General features: G+C 36.3%; 1 protein-coding gene and 1 pseudogene across 12 annotated transcripts in view; both read left to right on the top strand.

Annotated features, from left to right (window-relative positions):
* NAALADL2 (N-acetylated alpha-linked acidic dipeptidase like 2) overlaps window positions 1-23,171 on the top strand; it is a 1,439,631-nt gene that overhangs the window by 954,890 nt on the left and 461,570 nt on the right. The window lies entirely within an intron of this gene.
* Window positions 21,046-21,633, top strand: LOC127493958 (translationally-controlled tumor protein-like; annotated as a pseudogene).

The raw sequence follows: 23,171 nt of genomic DNA, 5'->3' as shown, positions 1-23,171 counted from the left end.
CAGGGCATTAACTCGCTGAGCCACAGTGCCGGCCCCAAGTGTTTTTATTCAGCCATATTCTTCACTGATATTTTAGCTAAATATAAAATGTGTTAGAACTAATTTTTCTGCAGAATTTTCTAGTGCTTTTCAGCATAGAGTGTTACTGTTAAAAGGTTCCATACTGCTGTAATTTCTGAATATACAGAATGGCTCATTTGGCAACTTCTTACCTGTATTTGTCAATGTTTTGTTGCTTTAACAAGTATCTAAGAAGAGCAACTTAGGAGGGAAGAAGGTTAGTTTTTGGCTTTCTGCTTGGATGTTCACAGTCCAAGATTTGGTGGCCACCTTGGTTTAGGCATCAGATAAGGCAGGAGGATGGCAGAGGATAATTACATAACAAGTTATGAAGCAGAGAGACAGGAATATACTTTGCTTATACAACCAACTTTCTATGGAGAACTACCTTTTGAGGGGATGCCACCAGAAGACCTCTCCCTGAGTCTGACTCCCAGATGGCACAATTAGGTCGAGTCTCTATGGGAATCCACTAACATTAACCTGTTAACCTTTATCATTAGACTTTGGGGTTTAAATGTCTGTATGATGTTTGGGAAGCCAGATCCTGTTTAAACTGTAATGTTAATCTGGGAGACTTTCATGAACTTTTCCATGCATATAATGGTATGCATGAATATGAATCTTCATTGATTTTCTCGTATTTGTCAGAGATGTTTTCCATATGATATACATCTTTCAGTTTGGAGAAATGTTTTTAAATATTTATTTGATAAATATAAATAAATAAAGTTTTTTTTCTTTCTCCATTTGCTTTGCTTCTGCTTTCTGATGCTTCTTTGCTTTTCTACCTGTACTGACCTCTCCATTTCTTTTCTCTCTTATTATCCGTCTTTTTGTTGCTTTGCTTTTTTGAAGTCGCATCAATATTGTATATCAACTTTATGTATAATTTTTGTTTCTGATACCGTATCTTTAATTTCAGGAAGATTTTGTTAAACTCAGATGTATCCTTTTAAAACCATGCCATGCCTTATTTAATGATTATAGAATTTTCCTACAATATAATTATAAGTGTGTGTTTTTCCCTATCATTGATGATCTTTGTGGTATATTTTTTTCTGTCCAGTCTTTTTCTCCTCGATTGTTTGCTTTGTTTCTTTTATGCTGTGTTTCTTTTTTCTAATATTTGCTGACACTATTCTAACCTTCAAATTTAAAAGTAAAATGCTAAATATAATATGATTACAGTCTATGCTTTGCCATAAGGAAAATGTTACCTTTCAAATGGATATATTCCCTTTATGACATAGGATTCTCTATGTCTCTATTTGTGTCTCTTTGTTTTTTCACCTCCCTCTCTCTCTCTTTCTCTCCTCTTCTCTCTCTCTTCTCCCTGCCAAGTTTAAATGTTTCCCATAGTTCAACTGAACAAACATACCTACACATAACCATGTATGAACATTACTATGAAATAATTTTACTTTATGTTTATATCATTCTTATTTTGACCAGACAATTTAATTAATTTTATCACAAAATTACCATAATATTTTTTATTATTCTCACCACCAAAGCTCATTGCAAACACTGGTATCTATGCTTTAAGAATACCAGTAGAGAACTTGCAACAACCCTCAGTCTGAAACTATAATATTGCTGTAAATTTAATTTCAGATATGCCCTTGAGTTGTGTGATCTTTCAAATATATTCAAAATAAAACAAGTTGTGGAAAATCATGCAGATTGAAAAAATCCTATTTATTAGTAATCAGTTGCTTAGATAAGAAGCTGCTTTGAAGACTGATTTGACATCCAGCTTCACTCTGTTAAACATTAACACGAATTCATGTTCACCATCAGTTCCTTGTGCCTTGAAACAGAAGTGTTTTGGCGCTAGTTGTATTTCAGTGGTAAAGTCGCTGTGTGTTACACCAACACTGAGAAACCTACCCCTTGACAATACCACGTAATCAGATGTACAGAGTGAGAGAAATCAGTCTGCTTTCATGTGCATGCAGAAACACACAAGCATGTACAAATACATGCTCTCTTTCTCTCTCCTTCTCCCTCACTTTTTCCCTCTGCCCTCTCTCCATTTCCTTTGTTCAGAAAAAATGTGAAGGACTTATCATATCTCTTTTAACATCAGAGAATCAGAGAACATAAATATTTATCTCACGCATGAAATAAAACGAAAATAAGTGTTCCACTATTGGTGATGAAGATTGAAATCAAAGGAACAGAATGTGGTGGTGGGCAAAGAGATGGCAAAAGCAAAGAGGGCAGGAAAGAGCAGATTTCAGATTCTGAGAAATTTGTTTCAAGTCCTATAGTAGTAGTAGTAGTAGTAGTAGTAACATAATTCTCTAGAGTTTTAGAATTGGGCATGCTATCACCAGTTATTCACAATGCTTCAAATTCTTGTTTAGGTTACTCAAATGTTTTAGCATGCTCACTCCAGGTCATCTATCACATGGCCTACGGTGAAAAAAATTATTGTTGGTATGCAACAGCTGATACCCAAGCCTGCTGTTCCCAAAGCACACTTACTCCTACTCGTTTCTTGCCTAATTTAAAGAAATCCTAATCTTTATTTGTGAATGTGAAGAGAACCTTCTTTTGAGTCATGTAAAATGACAGATGAGTATAGTATCCTACATTTGGAACATATTATAACTTCATATTGGTATCAATATAAGTAAAATAATTATGATAAAAAACACATAGGGATGTATTCAAAGGACAGATCACATGTTAGTCAGTGGGGTCAATGAGGAGACATATCTTAGAAGAGATAAGAATCAAACTGACAATTTTTAACAAGTATTTTTGACTTATATTCTCTATGACTCCTTCTGGTAACATGTGGAAAATACATTTCTGTCAGAAAATCTGATATTGTCAATAAAGTGAAATAATCTTTCTTTTTAGCTGCTAAGGAGAGTGATGTGTCAGATAACTACTTGCCATATGATGTACTCCAGGCACTATTTGAAATTTCCTTCTGGGACAGTTGGACACATGATAAATTTTTTTGTGTATCATTAGTACAATTTTTAAGAAGAAAGTACAGCACATGTATCTGATAAATACATAATGGATGTGTATTTATCATTCTAGATTTTAGAGAGAAATCATTCTAGATTTTAATCTAAGACACATGGAGAAATGTGGATTTGTGAGCCCATAATAGTGATGTGTTATGGTGCTAATCTGTTTTTTATATTAATATGAAACTAGTGTTGAAATTTGTATTCTTATAGTTGATATGATTCCATTATTTTGTTTATTTTTTTTAATCTCAGCTAGTATTCTCCTTATTTTATAGACTAGGAAAGTAATCCTGATTCAAAGAGTTTTAGTACATTGCCTTAAGCCATACCGCTTATAAGTGACAGAGTCAGAATAGAAATCTCTTGGCTTCAAATCATATTTTAGCAAATATTTAATCATCTTCAATCTAGTGTATACTTTGATAGATTTATGTAAAATTAGATTTTGTGTGTAGTCCTTATCCCATCAAGTGAAAATACCACATTGTTTGATCATCTTTCTCAGTCCGGAAACCAAAATACCAGTATGATAGTGTGCATACCTCTGAGTGTGGTGAAATAGAGTATTTTAAATTGGAAAACCTAAAAATATGAAGATATAAAGCACATAAAGAATATATTTAACATCAAGGATAAAGCACCACTGCATTTAAATTAAATTTATTTATTTGTAAGACAGAGAGATAGAGAGGGAGAAAGACACAAAGAGAGTCAGAGATGGGTAAACAGAGATCTCCTGTACACTGGCTCACTCTCCAATGCTCTCCATGTCCAGGGCTGGGCCAGGGCAGAAGGTGAGAATTAAGAATGCCATCTAAGTCTCCTTGTAGGCTCTATATTTTAAATAGAATTTATAATTTCACAAAATGTGACCTGATAAATTTGAAATCAACTGTAAGGAAAATGGTTGGATCTAACTTGTTTTTGTATAATCCTTTTTATACTGTGGAATATAGCACTCACACACATACAGACACACAGATAGATATATGTGTTTGCAGATAGAATGCATCCTAGGAGGCGGTGAATTGTGGCTGAAGTGCTTTGGCCCTGCCACCCACATGGAAGAACTGGATGGAGTTCTGGGCAGCTGGCTTCAGGTGACCTTTCTCTGGCTGCTGTGGGCTTTTGTGGGGAAAGAATCAGCAGATAGAAGACCTCTTATACTTTCTTTCCCGTATCTATTTCTTTGCCTTTCAGGTAGATGAAAATAAATAAACAAATATTTTTCAAAGAAATAAAATGTTCACAGAAAAATAAAAAATTTATTTTGATTCAAAAATATTCAAATTCACATATAGTGTTTTCATAATCCCTTTATCTGTGAATTGTTTGAAGAACATTGTATGTCTGACTTAAAATATTTTTGCAACAAAATAAACATATTTTCCATGAACTTTCTGAAGTCTCACCCACACTAGGGAGCTTCAAAATGTTTGAGGAAAATTGGAATTTAAAAGTAATGCCAAATTTCAATGAAACTTTTCAGATCTGTGTGTACGTGTGCCCCTGTGTATATGTGTGTATTTTGTGCTATAGCCAAGATTCTTGAGCTGCTGATACTGGTCCACTGGAATATTTTACCTGATAGGTGTGTTAAATCAATGTCCCAGGTTGTACCTATGTCTGAGAATCAAAGTGAAGAACTCAGAGTGCATTTTCTTGGGAATCATATATACTTCCTTGCAAACGCTCCGTGTGATTGTGTGCTAAAATTTAATAAACACTAACTGATTTTTTTCAGCCTCCATAAGATTGTGTTGAGATAACAAAATGCCACTTCCTAGTTTCTGAAGGATGGTGTTTCCCTGAAAATGTAAAAGTTTCCCTTAACCTCCAAAAAATAATTGGGTTAATCCAGCTACCACAAGTGTGAAATTGAGGTGCTCTGTGCTAAGATTGAATTTAATATTGTCACATTTCATCCGAGAGCTGCCTGTCTGAACATGCTGCCACTGGATAAAGAAAGCCAGACTACAAAGGATGAAAGAATGATTATTCAATATTCAGTCATAGTTCATCGTCAGCCCATGAACAAAATGCAAAAGAAACGTTTTAGCTTATGTGATTCTATCCATTTCTTTGGGAAATCATTTTTCTGGTTACTATATAGGAAAGTGAGACAATGGGAAAAGTCATCCTTTGTTCTTACCTAGATTTTCAATATGGAATTCTTACAAATAGGATTTTGGTTCTTATTTCTTTTTAAAGTCTCCAATATAAGAAAATGAAATATTGGAAACTTCTTTTATAAAATGTCTTTTGAACCTTAAAATCAGAACTCTTATCATCATTAACTACTGCTACTTCTGATTCTCTAGTGGTTAAAAAAATGATTAACTGGTTAGAGTTATAGCCAATAAATGGGGAATTGTACAAAATAGTTCTATGCATGTGCATGTTAAATAAATGTAGGATGGATAGCAATCCAGAGTCATCTACTACTATTAGCACGTATGAGTTTGAGAGGTCATTTTGGCCTCTCCAGCCACACTTGGAAGAATTGGGAGTGTTGGGCTTAATATTATTCCCCAAAACTCTTCCACTTCCTATATTTTATGGTTCTGTGCCATTTCTACCTGATCACAAAATAAATTCAATTTAAAGGTGTAAACACTGTAATAACTTTTTCTTGTATTATTTCAATAAAAGTGCAATGGAAGCAAACTGACAAGTTCAGGCAGCTTGCAGAACATAAAAGAGATGGGATGACAGCTTTTGAGAACCTCTTTGCTTTCAACTGAAAGCAAGTGGAGAACCCTTGCTCTTTGGCCCTGAATGTCATAATATTGTATGTTCAGAGGCATTGAAATATCTGACAAGCCTGTCAATTAAAAATAAGAACATTGGGCCATATTTATGTCATAGGATGAATATTGTTTGAAAAAAAATGTGGCATGAATTTTCCCAAAAGGATGATTTGGCTTAGGCAATATTAAGAAAGTTTCAAATTATAACTATAATCATTTGAAGTTTTATTTCTTCCATTTTTCCTGTCATTTGTTTTATCTTAAAAATTCTGCTTCACTTGTAATGCCTTCTAAAATGCAGAATTTAGAATTCTCAAAGCAGAGTCAACAATATTATGGATAATATTATTTAGAAACCATTCTGTTTGCTATACAAGTCAGGTGAAGCTGATTTGATAACAACTAAAATGGCTATCATTCTTCTTTCCAAATGTTTAAAACCTAAAAGTTCTTTGTGACCTTTAGAAAAAGTACATCCACAAAATGTTCCTTCTAGTTTCCTAATATTTTTTGCAAGAAATATTACCAGAATAAGGTAAAGTAGTTCTACTTCCTTAGGCCAAATTCCTGTCATAACATGATATAGGCAAATACAATTAGTCTTTTAAAAAAATTCTGCCATAGTATCCTAGTTTTAAAGGGCTAACCCTTAGGAATCAGTTCACATGATTTCTTATCCAGCATTTCCTAGTCAGATCTCATTTCATTAGGCTGACATGTTGCCTTACAGACTCTGATGAACTGCCAGAGTACAGAAGTCACTACATTTTTAACAAGCCCATTCAGTTTCTGTAAAGCTCCATCATTAAATTATTCATGGTGCTGACCAAATACCTACATAATCCTAAACTTGCTCACATTCTGCCTTCTGGAGTCAAAGTGAGTATGTCTGTGCATTACTTGTACCTACCCAGTGTCAATTAGTCTTGGATCTTTCCTACATGTGAGAAGACGGATTCACAGAGAATTTGTCCCAATAGGGGATTTTTTCCTCACAAAACTAGAAGTCTGATGGAAGAATTGATGTTAATCCTAAATCTCAAAGATATCAAACCAAAGGTCTCTGCCTTCTCCTTGTGCTGGTGGATGGAAGGTGAAATATACCGATCATTCTGCACTGTGGTTGGAAGGAGGAGAAAGGCATGTGCCCACTAAGACTGATGAATCTTTTAAGACTGTTTCTCTAAAGTCCTGCCAAGCAATTTCTGCTTATGTTTCATTGGCCTTAGCCAAAATGCAGTTTGATCAAAGAATTTTTATACCTGGGCATATTGCCATACCTATTAAGACCAAGATTCTGTTAATAAGGACATAGTGGAAAATCAATGTAACATTGAACAGTCTCTGTCACATTAAGCTCTAGTTTTTGTGTGTGTGTGTGCATTTTTTTAGGATAGTTACAAGATTTCAACCACATTTTCTCTTTCCTGGATTAAAAGCAATTCTAGTTATGTTGAACATTTTTCTTAAGAGTCTTCATTATGAGCGTCATCCTCTCAGCAAAGTCAAGTGCCTTCTTAAAATACAGCATGCAGAAATGGACATCCCATTACACTGTGGGAGACTTGTAACATTACTGTCACTTGTCCTGAAGTTACTGGGTTTTTATTCAGGCAGTCTCGGATTGAGAAATATTTTTGATAATCATTAGGCTTGAACTGAATGCGCAACTATCCAAAACCATGTGAAATATTTCACATAGACTAAGCCAAAGCTAAGAATACCCTGCCCATTATTTATGTTATGAACTTTTGAGGTAAATACATGTACATACACACACACACACACTATATATATATATATATATATATATATTTATATATACACACACTCATACATATATGTATCACCAATTTTAAATATAAAATTTTTACGTGGGAAATGTAATGAATTTTGTCATGCCACTAACCTAATTTAAACACTTAACTATTTCTACTAGTATAGACTTAATTTGTCTATTCTAGAACTTCCTATAGATGGAATCATATAGTTGCATGTTCTTTTGTGTTTGGCATCTTTTGCTCATCATTTTATTCTTTATTTAATTTATTTGAAAGACAGTTACAGAGAGGCAGAGGCAGAGAGAGAGAGAGGTGTTCTATCTGCTGGTTCACTCCCCAAATGACCACAATGGCCATACTGAGCTGATCCGAAACCAGGAGCCAAGAACTTCCTCCAGGTCTCTCACGCGAGTGCAGGGATCCAAGGACATGGGCCATCTTCCACTGCTTTCCCATGCCATAGTAGAGGGGCAGATCCAAAGCCAGGAGCCAAGAGCTTCCTCCAGGTCTCTCATGCAGGTTCAGGGATCCAAGGACATGGGCCATCTTCCACTGGTTTCCCAGGCCATGGCAGAGAGGCCATAGCAGAGAGACAGATCTGAAGTGGAGCAGCCGGGACTTGAACTGGTACCCATATGGGATACCGGCACTGAAGACCGTGGCTTTAACCCACTGCGCCACAATTCTGATCCCAGCATTTTTTTCTTAATTCATTCATGTTGACATGTGTATCATTAATTTATTCCTGATTATTGCTAGGTGCATTCCACTGTGTGTGCATGCCAGTTTGCTAGTCTATTTTCTTGCTGATTAACATTTTGTAAAAGATTTACTTATTTATTTTGAAAGGTAGAATTATAGAGAGAGGAAGAAAGAGAGAGAGAGAGAGAGAGTGTGTGTGTGTGTGTGTGTGTAGGGGGGTGTCTTCCATCCTCTGGTTCACTCTCTAAATGGCCACAATGGCTGGAGCTGGACTGATCCAAAGCCAGGAGCTTGGAGATTCTTCTGGGTCTCCCACGTGGGTGTAGAGGCCCAAGCACTTAGGCCATCCTCTGCTGCCTTCCTAGGCGCATTAGCAAGGAGCTGGATTGGAAGTGAAGCAGCTCAGACTCGAACAGGCACCCATATGGGATGTTGGTACTGCAGATGGCAGCCTCACCCATGATGCTACAGTGCCGACCCCTGTTTAACATTTTGACAGTTTCCAGTATGGAGCTATTATTAATCAATCTAACATGAACATTCACATACAAACCTTTTTTTTTATACATAGGTTTTCATGGCCTTTAGCAAACACTAAAGAATGAAATTGCTGAGTTACATAGTAAGTTTATGTTGACCTTTATTTTAAAAATGCAGATCTCATTCCAAAGTGTTTATACCATGTCATACTCCCACTGATTACGTGTGAGTTTCCTTATTTTAATATCTTTGAAATACTTGTGAGTCAGTCTTAATTTTAACACCCTTTCTTTTTAAATTTGTGTTTCCGTGTAACAAATGACTTTGATCATCTTTTTAAGTGATTATTAACCAGAAGTATATCTTTTCTGGAGCCAGTGCTGTGGCACAGTGGGTCAAAGCCCTGGCCCACAGTGCCGGCACCCACGTGAGAGAACTGGGACCTGGAAGAAGCTCCTGGCTCCTGACTCTGGAACAGCACAGCCCCAGCCATTGAGGCCATTTGGGGAGTGAACTAAAGGATGGAAGACACCTCTCTCTCTCTTTCTCTCCTCTCTCTCTCTCTGTTACTCTGTCTTTAAAATAAAATAAAATAAAATAAAATAAAATAAAATAAAATAAAATATATAAATCTTTAACAAAAATTTTTAAAAGTGTATCATTTCAAAGAATCTCTTGATATATTGTGCTGAATTTATTTTTTCTCTTATTGTATTGTTCTTTATGTATTTCAGATGCATGTCATTTGTTAGATATACATATTACAAATATTTCCTACCAGCTGGTGCCAAGGCTCACTAGGGTAATCCTTTGCCTGCAGCGGCAACACACCAGGTTCTAGTCCCGGTTGGGGCGCCAGACTCTGTCCCGGTTGCTCCTCTTCCAGTCCAGCTCTCTGCTGTGGCCCGGGAGTGCAGTGGAGGATGGCCCAGGCCCTTGGGCCCTGCACCTGCATGGGAGACCAGGAGGAGGCACCTGGCTCCTGGCTTCAGATTGGCGCAGCCGTAGTGGCCATTTTGGGGGTAAACCAACGGAAGGAAGACCTTTCTCTCTGTCTCTCTCACTGTCTAACTCTGCCTGTCAAAAAAAATTTTTTTCTACCAGTCCATGACTTCAATTTTAATTTAAATTTTTCATTATTTATTTTTATTTTTATTTTATTTGAAGTACAAAGAGACAGATTTATTCACTGTTTCATGCCCCAAATGCTCCCAAGCAGTGCTGGGCCAGGCAGAAACCAGGAGCTCAGAACTCTATCCATGTGGGTGGCAGGAGCCCAACCACTTGAGACATCATTTGCTGCCTCTCAGAGTTAGATTGGAAGCAAGATAGCCAGGGCTCCAAGCAGGTAGCTGATCATGGGATGTGGGCCTCGTAAGCAGTCATTTAACTTCTGTGCCAATATGTCCAGCCTTGAATTTTCACTATTGACTGTTTTTTGTTTAAGTAAAAGTTTATAATGATGTTTTATCTCTGTAGAAATATAGCTTAAAAATGTCTTTTATATGATAGCTTAAAAATATTTTTTCCATCCATGTAATGGAGATATTCTGTTTTATAGTCTAAAAGTTGTGTAATTTTATCTTTTACCTTTAGAGTTTATTTCTGTGTATGGGGTGAAGGAAAAGGCGACGTTTATTTTTCACTCATGAATATCAAGTTGGCCACTGGGTGAAAAGATCTTACCTCCCTTATTGACACATGTTGGCATCATCATCACTGCTGAAAATAAACTGATCATGTAAGACAGAGTCCCTTACTAGACTCTGTATTCTGTTCCAGTGATCTATTGGTCCATTTTTACAGCAATGACTATTGACTACACCAGCTTTATAGTGTTGAAATCAAGAAATATTACTCCAAATTTCTATTTCTCTTTCAAAATTATGTTAGTTCTTTAATTTCAGGTTATTTTTTAAAATAAGCCTGAGGGGGGTGGCACTATGGCGCAGTAGGTTAAGCCTCTGCTTGTATCGCTTGCATCCCATTTGGACGCCGGTTCTAGTCCCGGGTGCTCCTATTCCAATCCAGCTCTCAGCTATGGCCTAGGAAAGCAACAGAAGATGGCCCAAGTGCTTGGGCCCCTGCACCCGCATAGGAGATCAGGAAGAAGCACCTGTCTCCTGGCTTCGGATTGGCGCAGCTCTGGCCATTGCAGCCATTTGAGGAGTGAACCAACAGAAGGAAGACCTTTCTCTCTGTCTCTCCCTCTCACTGTGTGTAACTATACCTCTCAAATAAATAAATAAAATCTTTAAAAAATACAATAAACTTGATATTTTCTACAACGTGGACCATTAGAATGTTGAATGGGATTGGATTGAATGTATAGCGGTATTCAAGAATATTTTAAGTATTCATAGTGTTGTGTCTGATAACTCACCTTCCTGGTCAATCTCATCATTTATTTAGGCATTCCTTGATTTTTTTCCAGTAATGTAATTTGAAGCTCTATTATTACATATATATATATATTTATATTTATATTTACAATTGCTATATCTTCTCAATAAATTGACTTGTTTATAAAATGTCCCTTTTTATCCCTGTCAATATTTCTTGTCCTGAAGTTTATTTCATCTCATATCAGGGCAGTCACTCCAATATTTTCCATCCTTTTACTTTCAACCAATCTGTCTTTATATTTAAAATGGGCTTTCTGTAGATCATATGTAATGGATCTCATCTCTGTCAATTTTGCTTTTAGTTTTCATGTTCTCATGACATTTAACCAAAATAGTGATATTTTTGGCTACATTTACCATGTGGCTATTTCTATTTTTCTTATTCATTCTTTGTTCCTTTTTTACTCTTTTATATTTATAGATTGAGTGTTTTATTTTAGTGTCTGTTTTACCTCCTCTATTGTTAAAAACATATTAGCTATACATACTTTCTTTGCCTCAACCTCATTGATTCCTCTCTATGGTTCAGTATTTCAGTCCATATTCTAGTATAATTACTTCAAATATGATTTGAAAACTTTATACCATGCCTCCTTATCCCCCTTATTCTGTGTACTATTAAAGAATGTTTAATTCTTTAATTTCTATCTAGATAAAATATTATTTTTATTTTACATAGTTGTCTTTTAAATACATTTAAAAGTATTTTATATACCCACATATTTACCAATTCTATCACTCTTCATTCCTTTTTGTATCTGAGATTCAATATGTTAATTTTCCTTTACTCTAAAAAAAAACTACCTCTAACATTTCTACAGCATAATTTTGCTGCTAGCCAATTCTTTATCCTCATGTTGATTTTTAAAAAAGATTTTGCTCTTGGATTTTTTTATAAAATTTTTTGCCTCAAAACTTTAATGATGTTCTGTTGACTGGATGCTCCCATTGTTACTAAGTCATTCTTTGTTTTCCTGGATGTGTAATTTCTCTCTTCTCAGGGAGTCTTTAGGAGTTTTTATTTACTATTGACTTTAAGCAATTTGATTATTATATGGCTTAATGTAGTTATTTTTGTGCTTCTCCAGCTTGATGTTCCTTAAGCTTTTTATTTTAATTTGCAAATTATTGTTTTTCATCAAATTCACAAATTTGAAGACTATTTTTAAAGTCAAAATGCTTGTGTCTCCCCTCTCAAATCATGAAGCTCCAATTTAAGTATATTAGATAGCCTGATACTGTCCCAAGAGATACTTAGGCTTTGCTTTCTTGTTTTGTTAACTCTGTTTTTTTCACCATGCTACAGTTCAAGATTCTTTCAGTACTTTAAATTTCTTGAGCTCTTCAGCAGTTTCTAATCTACTTTTAAGCCCTTCCAGTGAGTTTTCCCTTTCAGTTATTATCATTTGGGGTCTTAGGAGGCTCATTTGCTATTTTACAAATAGTTTATGTTTCTCTGCTCATCCTGCTGAACTTTTGAGATCTCTGGAATTATATATAAAAGTTTTATATTATTTTATTTATTTTAAAGATTTATTGATTGATTTAAAAAGCAAGGCGAGAGAGAGAAAGAGAGCAAAAGGGAGAGAATCTTCCACCCATTGGTTCACTTCCCCAGTGGCCACAAAAGCCAGGGCTGGGTCAGGCCAAAGCCAGGAGCCAGGAATTCCATCCTGTTTTCCTACTTGGGTGGTAGCAGCCCAAGCACTTGGGTCATCTTTCCCAGCCTTTGCAGGATCATTAGCAAATAACTAAATTGGAAGTGGAGCAACCAGACTTTAATCAGCACTCTGATATGGGATGACAATGTCAGAAGCATCAGCTTAACGTGCTTCGCCACAACACCAGCCTCAGGTACTTTGTTTTGCTTTAAGTCTTTGTCTATCATCCGTGTCTCTTGGGTGTTTGTTTATGTTGTTTTCTCCTGTGGCTATATGTTATGATTTTTTTGTTTGTTTGTTTATAGTTTCCCTGTTTTTGATTGGATGCTGAACTTTGTGAATATCATGTGACTGTGTATAGGATTTCGTTGTGTTTCTTTAACGTATGTTTTACTCTGTACTATCAGGTAGTTCGTTTAGTTGTAAGCATCACTAATCCTTGGTTTATATTCCTTAATAGTGATGCTTTACCAAGCAATCTTGAGCTCACCGTGTACACTGATAACTCATTATGCAAGGGGAAATAGATGTGGATTTCTGGAGTTGTTTTCATGTGACACTCCCCCTTTCCTATACTCTGTGCTAAAAACACCAACAGCCTTTGTCTCTGAAACTCGAATATCTGTCTTTTCAGCTCAGCATAATTTCCATGGTCCTAAGTGTTCTGAAAAGTGTTTCTAAAAGAAAAGTAGGGCAACCATAAGGCTCACTTCATATCACTTCTTCAGGGTTCAAAATATTTCAGAATCTAAAAGCAGCATTTGTCCAGATGTTCAAGACAGGAGGGCTACTCTTGTGCCTCTTACTTTATCATGGCTGTGAGTGATACTGTTTATGAATCTGAATGCAAACTTCACTTCTACTGTTAGTAATGTTCACCATATAGGTTGAAGTCTGTCTTCAACATGTTCATGTTATTTGACATCAATTATCATTCACTAACTCTCCAGCTTTTTTTTATTTGCTATGTATTTTCAAGGGAACATCTTCTTTCTGCCAATTGAGAATAAGTCCTAGGGTGAACAAAGCTCAAGCTGAGTTCAAAACTAAATGCTGTAACTCTTTGTAATTAAATATGTGGTTTTTGCAAACAGATTGCTTGGGTCTAAATACTGGGCCAGCCTAATGTTGACTTCGTCTGGTTTATATTCATATCTCCTGTGGCTTTCAGTAATAATTCTCCAAACCCATGTTTTAATTGCCCTTTTTTGTTCCTCGTCTCAAAGGTTTATCTGACTAGATATGGCTTTTCATCAAGGCTGTAATTTGGAGTTTTACATATTTCTCATCAAAATCATTGATTCACATATGTAACCAAAGAGTCCAGAAACTAAGCTTTGTAGAACGCTACACAGAGTTAGCAGAGGGGTAGGTCAAATAGTCCATATATTCACCTGGAAAACTTCCAAAAAATAATGCCCTTTTCTCCTCCACCAATTCATCTGCCCCACCAGGTGGCCCTGACACGTGCATTCTGACAAGAATGTTGGTGCGGTTCTGGTTATAGTTTCCCCCTCTCTACAATGTAAGAACTATAGCAGCAGACTTGTCTCCAACTTGACATTTTCAGCACCAGAGCTCAGGAAAATATACATTTATCTTATTCTTTTATCATTTAGGTCTCATTTTTCCATTCAGTCTGCCAAGACATCTACATGAAAAAATGTGTCAGAATTCTTGCTGAAACCCTCGTATGCAGGATGTATAGCATCCTTTCGAGCTATCAACTGAATATCCTTATGAAAATGAAAGAGGGAATTTAAATATTTCATAGTGAGCCCATGCTGTGCTATTTTAGAAATCAATCCCTCTTTCCTAGATATGCAGAAATCACGTATTTTGTAATATACTATAGACTTTCATATAAGGCTTTACATGTTTTAAGAAACTGCTGAAGGCATATTGTCTGTGGTTATACAGACCTTATTTAACTGTATTTCTTTGCCTACTATATTTTCCATTTACCAGAGTGTAAGAACTCTTTCAGGAAACTGAATATAATGAAATCAAACTCAGAATTTTAAGTACTGTTTTATTTTAAGTTTCCAGTATCTGTTAAAAACATGTTTTTATTCATTGTATTTGAAAGGCTAAGAGTCAGAAAGAGAGATAGAGAGATTTCATGTGCTGGTTCATGCCCCAAATGCCCACAATAGTGATGGCTAGACCAGGCAGAAGCTACAAGCCCAAAACTCAATCCGGATCTTCCACAGGGTAGCAGGGAGCCAAGTACTTAAACTGTCATCTACTGCCTCCCAGAGTGTACATTGATGAGAAACTGGATTGGAAGCAGGGAAGCCAACATGGGATGTGTGCATTCCAGCTGGTGACTTAATCACTGGGCTAAATGCCCACCCCTTAAATGTCTTTTTCAATGTATGTATTTTTTTTTTATCAGTAAGAAGAAACAGATGATAAAGAATTAACAATTACCCTTTCCTGAATAAGGCATTCATTATACAGATGCATCTCACTTTAAACATTATATAAAATGCTAAAATAATTGATTGTATAAAAAGCAACCTGGGATTATAAATGCATCATATAAACAGTTAACCAGCATCTTATACTTTAGATCAGATTAATTAAATAAAATTTAGTATTTATTTTTATAAATATGTTATAACCAGAGGAGTGGAATCAGTTTTTTTTTCTTATACATTAATAAAGTAATTTTAGAGTTGAAGTTCTTTTCCCAGAAAGGAATATAAACATTACTGTTTTTTTACATTAATTAATTTGTTGTTTTCTGTGCAAAGTGATTACTTTAGCTCTACTTGACAAACTTGAGTCTGAGATTGCAAAGCAGACATATGTAGTATACATTTCTACTATAAAAATCAGCTTAGTAACAGCTAGTTTTAGTATTATTAACTTTTTTAAAATATTCAACATTTAATAGTTTCTGACATACATGAATCATTTTACTTGTTTTAAATTTGCTTGTTTGTTAGAGGTAACTTATGAATATCTTCTAAAAGGATTTTTCATGTTTTAATAGCAATATGTTTAAGTGGTCTTAATTAAAATATTTTTAAATTTCCTAGCACCTATGTTTATTGGATATTTATCAGAGTAATATTATAGAATATTAGGTAGCATTTTAGTTCCTTTGTTTTATTTTTAAAAAATATTAATATTGAAAGGCAGAGGGACAGACAGAGGGAGAGATAGGTATTCCATCTGTTGGATAACTCGCCAAACGATTGCAATAGGCAGGCAGGGGCCAGAAACTCCATCCAGGTCTTCCACATGGGTGACAGGGGCCCAAGTACTTGGACCATCTTTCACTGGCCTTCCCACATACATCAGCAGCATGAGGGTGTCAAATCTGATGCAGAATAGCCAGGACTTGAACCAGATCTCAGGATGTGGCATCCTGGCATCAGAAGTGGAGGCTTAACCAACCATACCACAATGCCTGTGACTCTCCATTTTAAAAAGATCTATTTATGTGATTATTCATTCATCCATTCATTTATTCATTTATTTATTTGGAAAGTCAGAGGGACACAGAGAGATTCCAAAAATATAAATGATAATAAATTGTAATGTTCTATAGTACAGTAGGGTAACTATGATTGACAGCATTCAATTGTGTATTTCAAAATAGCTAGTAGAGAGTATTTTGAACTTTCTCAAAACAAAAAGTTGATAAATATTTCAGGTGATGGATGTACTAATTACCATAGTTTGATCATTATTCATTGTATAGCTATGTTGAAATATCACATTGTACCCCATAAATAAATAAAATTATGTGTCAATTAAAATTTTAATATAAAATATGTAAATTATCTGGCTTATGTGGTTAAATCTTTATTTTTTGTCTTAATTTAGAAGGTAATTGATTTATAAAATTTAGCATGAATAAGATTCAAAGAATAGCACAGTTACATTTTAGTATGACATGTATCTCATTTCTGGAACAAGAAATGACTGCAGGTTTGGGACAGTGCAGCAGCAGGTAGTGGCAGCAACAGTCCTGATGGTCAGCATTTTGGTGCCACCTGTCAGTATGATGAGATTGCTCTCTTTTGCAGGATGGTTCTCAGTGCCCTAGTTTTCCTATTAACTCACTTACGGCCATACTGCTCACTTGCCCTTCTTTGGACTAACTGCTGTGTCTTGTCCTATCTTCAGTACAGAATCTTAAACACTTTCAGTGGAAGCTCTTAATTTAGAATATCAGTACCACAGGAGGGGAGCACCTTAGAGAACTGAAGTACTGTTATATTTTTCCACCTTCTAGGATAAAAGCATGCTGTTTGGATAAGCACTGAAAAATGGTTCAAGGAAAGAATACTCGCTAAAAATAGATAAATAAATGAAGTCAAACAGGAAGAAATCTTTTCAAATGGTTTGTGACAGTATGATATTATTTCAGATTTCCTTAAAAATTGAAAAGTTTGAAGGGTAAATACTCAAATATCTAGTGGTCTGAGGCAAAAATGTTCATGCTTGTAAAATGAACATTTGTAGATAAGATTCTTTCTGCATTTTTTCCTAATTACATTTTTGAAAATATAATGGAATTTTTAGACTGTGTACATCAAACTAGAATAACATTTAATATAGAAATTTGCCATCTGTTCTTTTCTGAATTTAGAAAGAAACCAATAGCCAACAACAAAAATGACCCAGGCATGTAAGAAAGGATCAGTCTTTGAACAAAAAATATTGCATTATAGAATTCATACATTAGGGTCTGGTGTTGTGGCACAGCAGGTTAATCCACCACCTGCAATATGGGCATGACCCATCAGAGTGCCAGTTTGATCCTGGCACTCTGCTAATGTGCCTGGGAAAGCAGCAGAAGATGGCCCAAGTCCTAGAGCCTCTGGCACCCGTTTGGGAGACCAGAATGGACTTCCTGGCTCCCAGCTTCAGCCTGGCACAGCTCTGGCCATTGTGACTGTTTGGGGCATGAACCAACTGATGGAAGATTTCTCTGTCTCCCTTTCTCTCTGTGTGTCACTCTTCCTTCCAAATAAATTTAAAAAATGGTTAGAAGTTCAAATTTTTTAAAAACATATTTTAAGGCCAGAAATCTGAATTGAATAGAGCTTTTATTACTTTCCTCTTTGCAATCAACTTATAACTTAATGTAGTTTCTCACAATAAATTTGAATTTTTGTGGTTTTTTTGGAATATATTATACTTTCTAGGGAAAATGGCAAAATATGGCCCACTGCCTATTTTTGAAAAAAGTTTTTGCTTAATATAACTGTGACCATTAATTTACCTAACATTATCCATGGCTATGTTCATGAAACACCAACCAAGATGAATAGCTGAGGCTAAGACTGCATTTTTCACAAAAGCATTTACTCTATGCCCCTTACACAAAACATTTACAGACTTTGTCTCAGCCATAAAACCACATCCCTTGAAATTCACTTGTATTATATTCTAAAGTAAATAAGGAGTCTGAAAGATTTATGTTCACTAATTTTTTCTCAAAAATTTCAAAAACACTAATATATAACCAATGTTACCTAATGGAGTTTTGTAGACAATTTGTGGTGAGTTAAAAAAAAAGATTCTGTAGTTGAATGGGAAACTGATATTCCTTTTCCCTCCTTTTATTATTAGTAGTATCAGGATAATAAGGATTTGAGTATTCATTTGATAAATTAATCATTTTAATTTTATGTAATCTGGTATTTTCTAAGCCTCTCTGACATTTCCTTCTCCTGACAAAAAGCAATTTTTAATATTTTATAGGACATTAGTCTTCTTACAGGAAATAGTATTAAAAATACTGTCCCCCAAAATAAATGCATCAAAAATTTGAAGATAGAAAATGGCATTGTGGTATAGTGGGTAAAGCCACCACCTGTGTTATGGCATCATATGTAGGTGCCAGTTCATTTTCCTGCTGTTCCATTTCTGATCCAGCTCACTCTGATGGCCTGGGAAAGGTGCTGGAAGGTGGCCCAAGTGTTTGGGCCCTTCCCACCCTTGTGCGAGACCTAGATGAATCTTCCAGTTCCTGGCTTTGGCCTGGCCCAACCCTGAGTGAGTGGCCATCTAGGGAGTGAACCATTGGATGAAATATTTCTCCCTATCTCTCCCTCTCTCTCTGTAACTCTGGCTTTAAAGTAAATAAATAAATCTTAAAAACAAGTTTTGAAGACATATAGGTCAAAGTAGCTTGCTGATTTGAATTCATAGAATCATATGGGTTGACACGAATTACATAGTTTAGTTTAATTCCTAATCTTTTTTTTTATTTTTGACAGGCAGAGTGGACAGTGAGAGAGAGAGACAGAGACAGAGAGAAAGGTCTTCCTTTTGCCGTTGGTTCACCCTCCAATGGCTGCCGCGGCCGGCGCACCGCGCTGATCTGATGGCAGGAGCCAGGTGCTTCTCCTGGTCTCCCATGGGGTGCAGGGCCCAAGCACCTGGGCCATCCTCCACTGCACTCCCTGGCCACAGCAGAGAGCTGGCCTGGAAGAGGGGCAACCGAGACAGAATCCCGCTCCCCGACCGGGACTAGAACCCGGTGTGCCGGCGCTGCAAGGCGGAGGATTAGCCTATTGAGCCACTGCGCTGGCCTAATTCCTAATCTTAAACAGAGGATTTTGAAACTATACGTATTATTTCAATCTTAATACCAGTCTTATATAAGAGATAAGAGATGGCTAATTATGAACAGCTTTGAAGTTTAACAAGCTACATTTAATGGATTGTGTATGTATGTTGGTTTCACTTTTTGAAGATGAGATAAATCATTATGCCATTACAAATGCTGAAATGATGTTGTTCTTTCAAGTACTGAATAGGTTAGTGCAATAATTAGTTTCCATAGGATATTTGTGAGTCCCAAACTACCTCCAGATTGCTTCAGAACTAAGCATTGAATATAGCACCTATGTGTTTTGTTATTTTAGAGGAGATACAAGTTTAATTATGCAGATAATCTATTTTTATTTTTCTAAAGGACATTATGTTAATGGATTGAATCCTTCTTATCACTATTTGTGAATATGATTAACTAAATATGGAATGATAGTTTTAATACTCTATGAGATAATACATTTTGTAAAATATATACCTGTTTTGGCTAAAAATATTATTGATTTTGTTAAACTGCTGTGAATTTAGCATATTCTTTTGAGTGTAGCCACTCTACTTTACTTGATTTTAAATTCTTTTCATATGTACTGATCTATTAAATAAATACTTATTAAGAACTTACTGTACCTCCTATTGAAAAATTAAATTCCTCCAGGCAGAACTATTGCTTGGCCTATAGTAGTTACTCAAAACTATTTGTTGTATGAATGAATGGTTCTGAACACTAAGGATTCAGCAACAAAGTACCAAATAGTACCATTTCTTAGATGATTAGACATTAACAGACATTTCTAGCCCTATATAGAAAATATACAACAATAGGAAATACACGGACTGTAAGATCCCTTAGGAAAAAACGTATCCTACATTTTAAGCAAGTCAGGGGCAGCTTCCTTGCAAGATGTAAATTCTAGCATCTTGTAGAGTTGAGGAGTAGATTTCCAGTTGAAAAGAAGGATTGAACCCCTTTTAAGGCAGAGGGAACGATATGTGCAAAAATTCAGAAGTTGAAAGTGATAGACTTTGAGTTGTCTCTAATCTTGGGTATTAAAAATAAAGCTACTACAACTATGCTTATATGAGGCTGAGTGTGGCCATATGGTTTTATTTTTCTTGGGGGAATATTAATGACTACAATTTATGGATTTGGTGTAGAGGTATATTTAACTTTATAAGGAATGACCAAGTAGTTTTCTAGCGTACTGTTTTACATTGTCATCATCTTCTTACTCCATTCCATATCCTTTCCAATACTTCATTTTTACCAGTCTCTCTCCCTCCCTCCCTCTCTCTCTCTCTCTCTCTCTTTGTGTGTGTGTGTGTGTGTGTGTGTGTGTGTGTGTGTCAAGATTTATCCATTTATTTGAAAGTCAGAATTACTGAGAGAGAGGGAGAGGTCTCCAATCCACTGGGTCACTCCCCAGATGGCCAAAATGGCCAGGACTGATCACAGCCAAAGCCAGGAGCCAAGCACTCCATTCAGGTCCCCCACATGATTGGCAGGGGGCCAAACACTTGAGCCACCTGCTGCTTCTTTTCCCAGGCCATTAGCAGGGAGCTGGAACAGGAATGGAGCCGAGTGGTTCCTGCGAAGCTAGTGCCACCATTGTCTCCTTCCAGCAGCCATCATGATAATCTACTGGGAACTCAGCAGCCACCATGAAATGTTCTCCAACATTTACAGGCTCTAGGAAGTTGCAAGTGGTCTGTGCGTGGAGGTGAAGGGGGAGATGGTCAGTAGGACAGAGGGTAACATCGATGATTCCATTGTTGGTGGAAATACCTCAGACCAAGGGCCCAAGGGTGCAGGTACTGAAAGCACTATCATTACTAGTGTTGTTATTGTCATGAACCGTCACCTGCAGGGAACCAACTTCACAAAAGAAGCCTACAAGAACTGTATCAAAGATTACACGAAATCAATCAAAGGCAGGCAAGAAGAACAGAGAGCAGAAGGAGTAAAACCTTTTATGATGGGGATTGCAGAACAAATCAAGCACAGCCTTGCTAATTTAAAAAATGACCAGTTCTCTATTAGTGAAAATATGAATCCAGACAGTATGGTTGCTCGGCTGGACTACCATTAGGTTGGTGTGACCCCACTGATTTTCTTTAAGGATGGTTTGGAAATGGAAGAATGATAACAAAATTGGCAATTACTTTGTATCTATCACTGCTCATTATAACTAGCTGCTCTTTGTCATCCATACAACAACATGACTTACAAGAAATTAGACTGAGGTTACCTTGAGGTCTTGATTATTTTGACCATGATTTACTTGGAGTGGAAGCATTGTTTATAAGGGAAAAAACATTGTCATATAGGTAGTCTAAAAATTAAATGGATTTAAGTTAAAAAAAGAATTGAAATGGAAAATGAACAATTGACAAATCATATTTTTAAATTATGTGTAGTCAACATATAATGCAAATGTAAAAATAGCTTAAAGTTGAACAATTTAGAATTCTCTATACGATTATAATTTTTTAAGTTGGGACTTTTTCAGTATCTCAACTCTCAAATTTTTATAGTCATGGTGAATTATTGATTGCGTTTAGTGAAAGAAAAACACAGATCACAAATTAGGCTTAGCAGTTAAGATATCACTTGGTCTCCCACATGCCATATCAGAGTGCCTGGATTCAAGTTACAGATTTATTGCTGATTCCAGCTTCCTGCTAATGTGTATACTGGAGAGCAGTAGGTGATGGTTAAAGTACTTGGATCTCTGCCATCCACTTGGGAGAGCTGGACTGAGTTCCAGGCTCCTGGTATTAGACTGGCTAGCCCCCAAAATTTTGTGCATTTCAGGAGTAAACCAGTGTATTCAAGACCTCTGTCTTTATCATTGTCTTTCCAATAAAATCTCTTTCAAATAAAAATAAAATAAATTAATTAAAATGTTAAAAATTATTTATTTATTTGAGAGACAGAAAGAGAAGAGCAAGACAGTAAGAGAGAGTAGTGTAAAATCCTAAATACTTAGCCAGCGCCGCGGCTCAGTAGGCTAATGCCCCGCCTTGCGGCACCGGCACAACGGGTTCTAGTCCCAGTCGGGGCACCGGATTCTGTCTCGGTTGCCCCCTTCCAGGCCAGCTCTCTGCTGTGGCCAGGGAGTGCAGTGGAGGATGGCCCAGGTGCTTGGGCCCTGCACCCCATGGGAGACCAGGAGAAGCACCTGGCTCCTGCCTTCGGATAGGCGAGGCGCGCTGGCCACAGCGTGCCGGCCGCAGTGGCCATTGGAGGGTGAACCAATGGCAAAGGAAGACCTTTCTCTCTGTCTCTCTCTCTCTCACTGTCCACTCTGCCTGTTGAAAAAAAAGAAAAAAAAAAAAAAGAAATCCTATCTACTGAATCTCTCCCATTCAAATCTTGGAAAACCTGAACTCAATTATGTTTTCCCCAGTTTCCTACATGGGTTTCAAGGCCCAACTACTTGAGCCTCATTGCTGTCTCCCAGGGTCCACTTTAGCAACAAACTGGAATCAGGAGCCAGAAATAGGTATTGAATTCTGGTACCATGATAAGGAATGCAGGTGTTCTTACCTGTGTCTTAACTACTAGGTCAAATTCTTGCCCCAGAAATTAAATTTCTAATTTGATAATTCAAAAACTTATTCATGGAAACATCTTATTACATTCATTAATTATCTTTTTAAAAATTAGATTATTTTTTATTTGACAGAGTTACAGATGGAGAGACGGAGAGACAGAGAGAAAGGTCTTCCATTTGCTGATTTTCTCCCCAAATGG

This window comes from Oryctolagus cuniculus, chromosome 4 (assembly GCF_051225735.1).
Source record: "Oryctolagus cuniculus isolate XC-2025 breed Fujian yellow rabbit chromosome 4, ASM5122573v1, whole genome shotgun sequence".
In the NCBI taxonomy this organism is placed as follows: domain Eukaryota; kingdom Metazoa; phylum Chordata; class Mammalia; order Lagomorpha; family Leporidae; genus Oryctolagus; species Oryctolagus cuniculus.
Note: the sequence above shows the minus strand (reverse complement) of the source record. Positions and strands in the feature narration are given on the sequence as shown.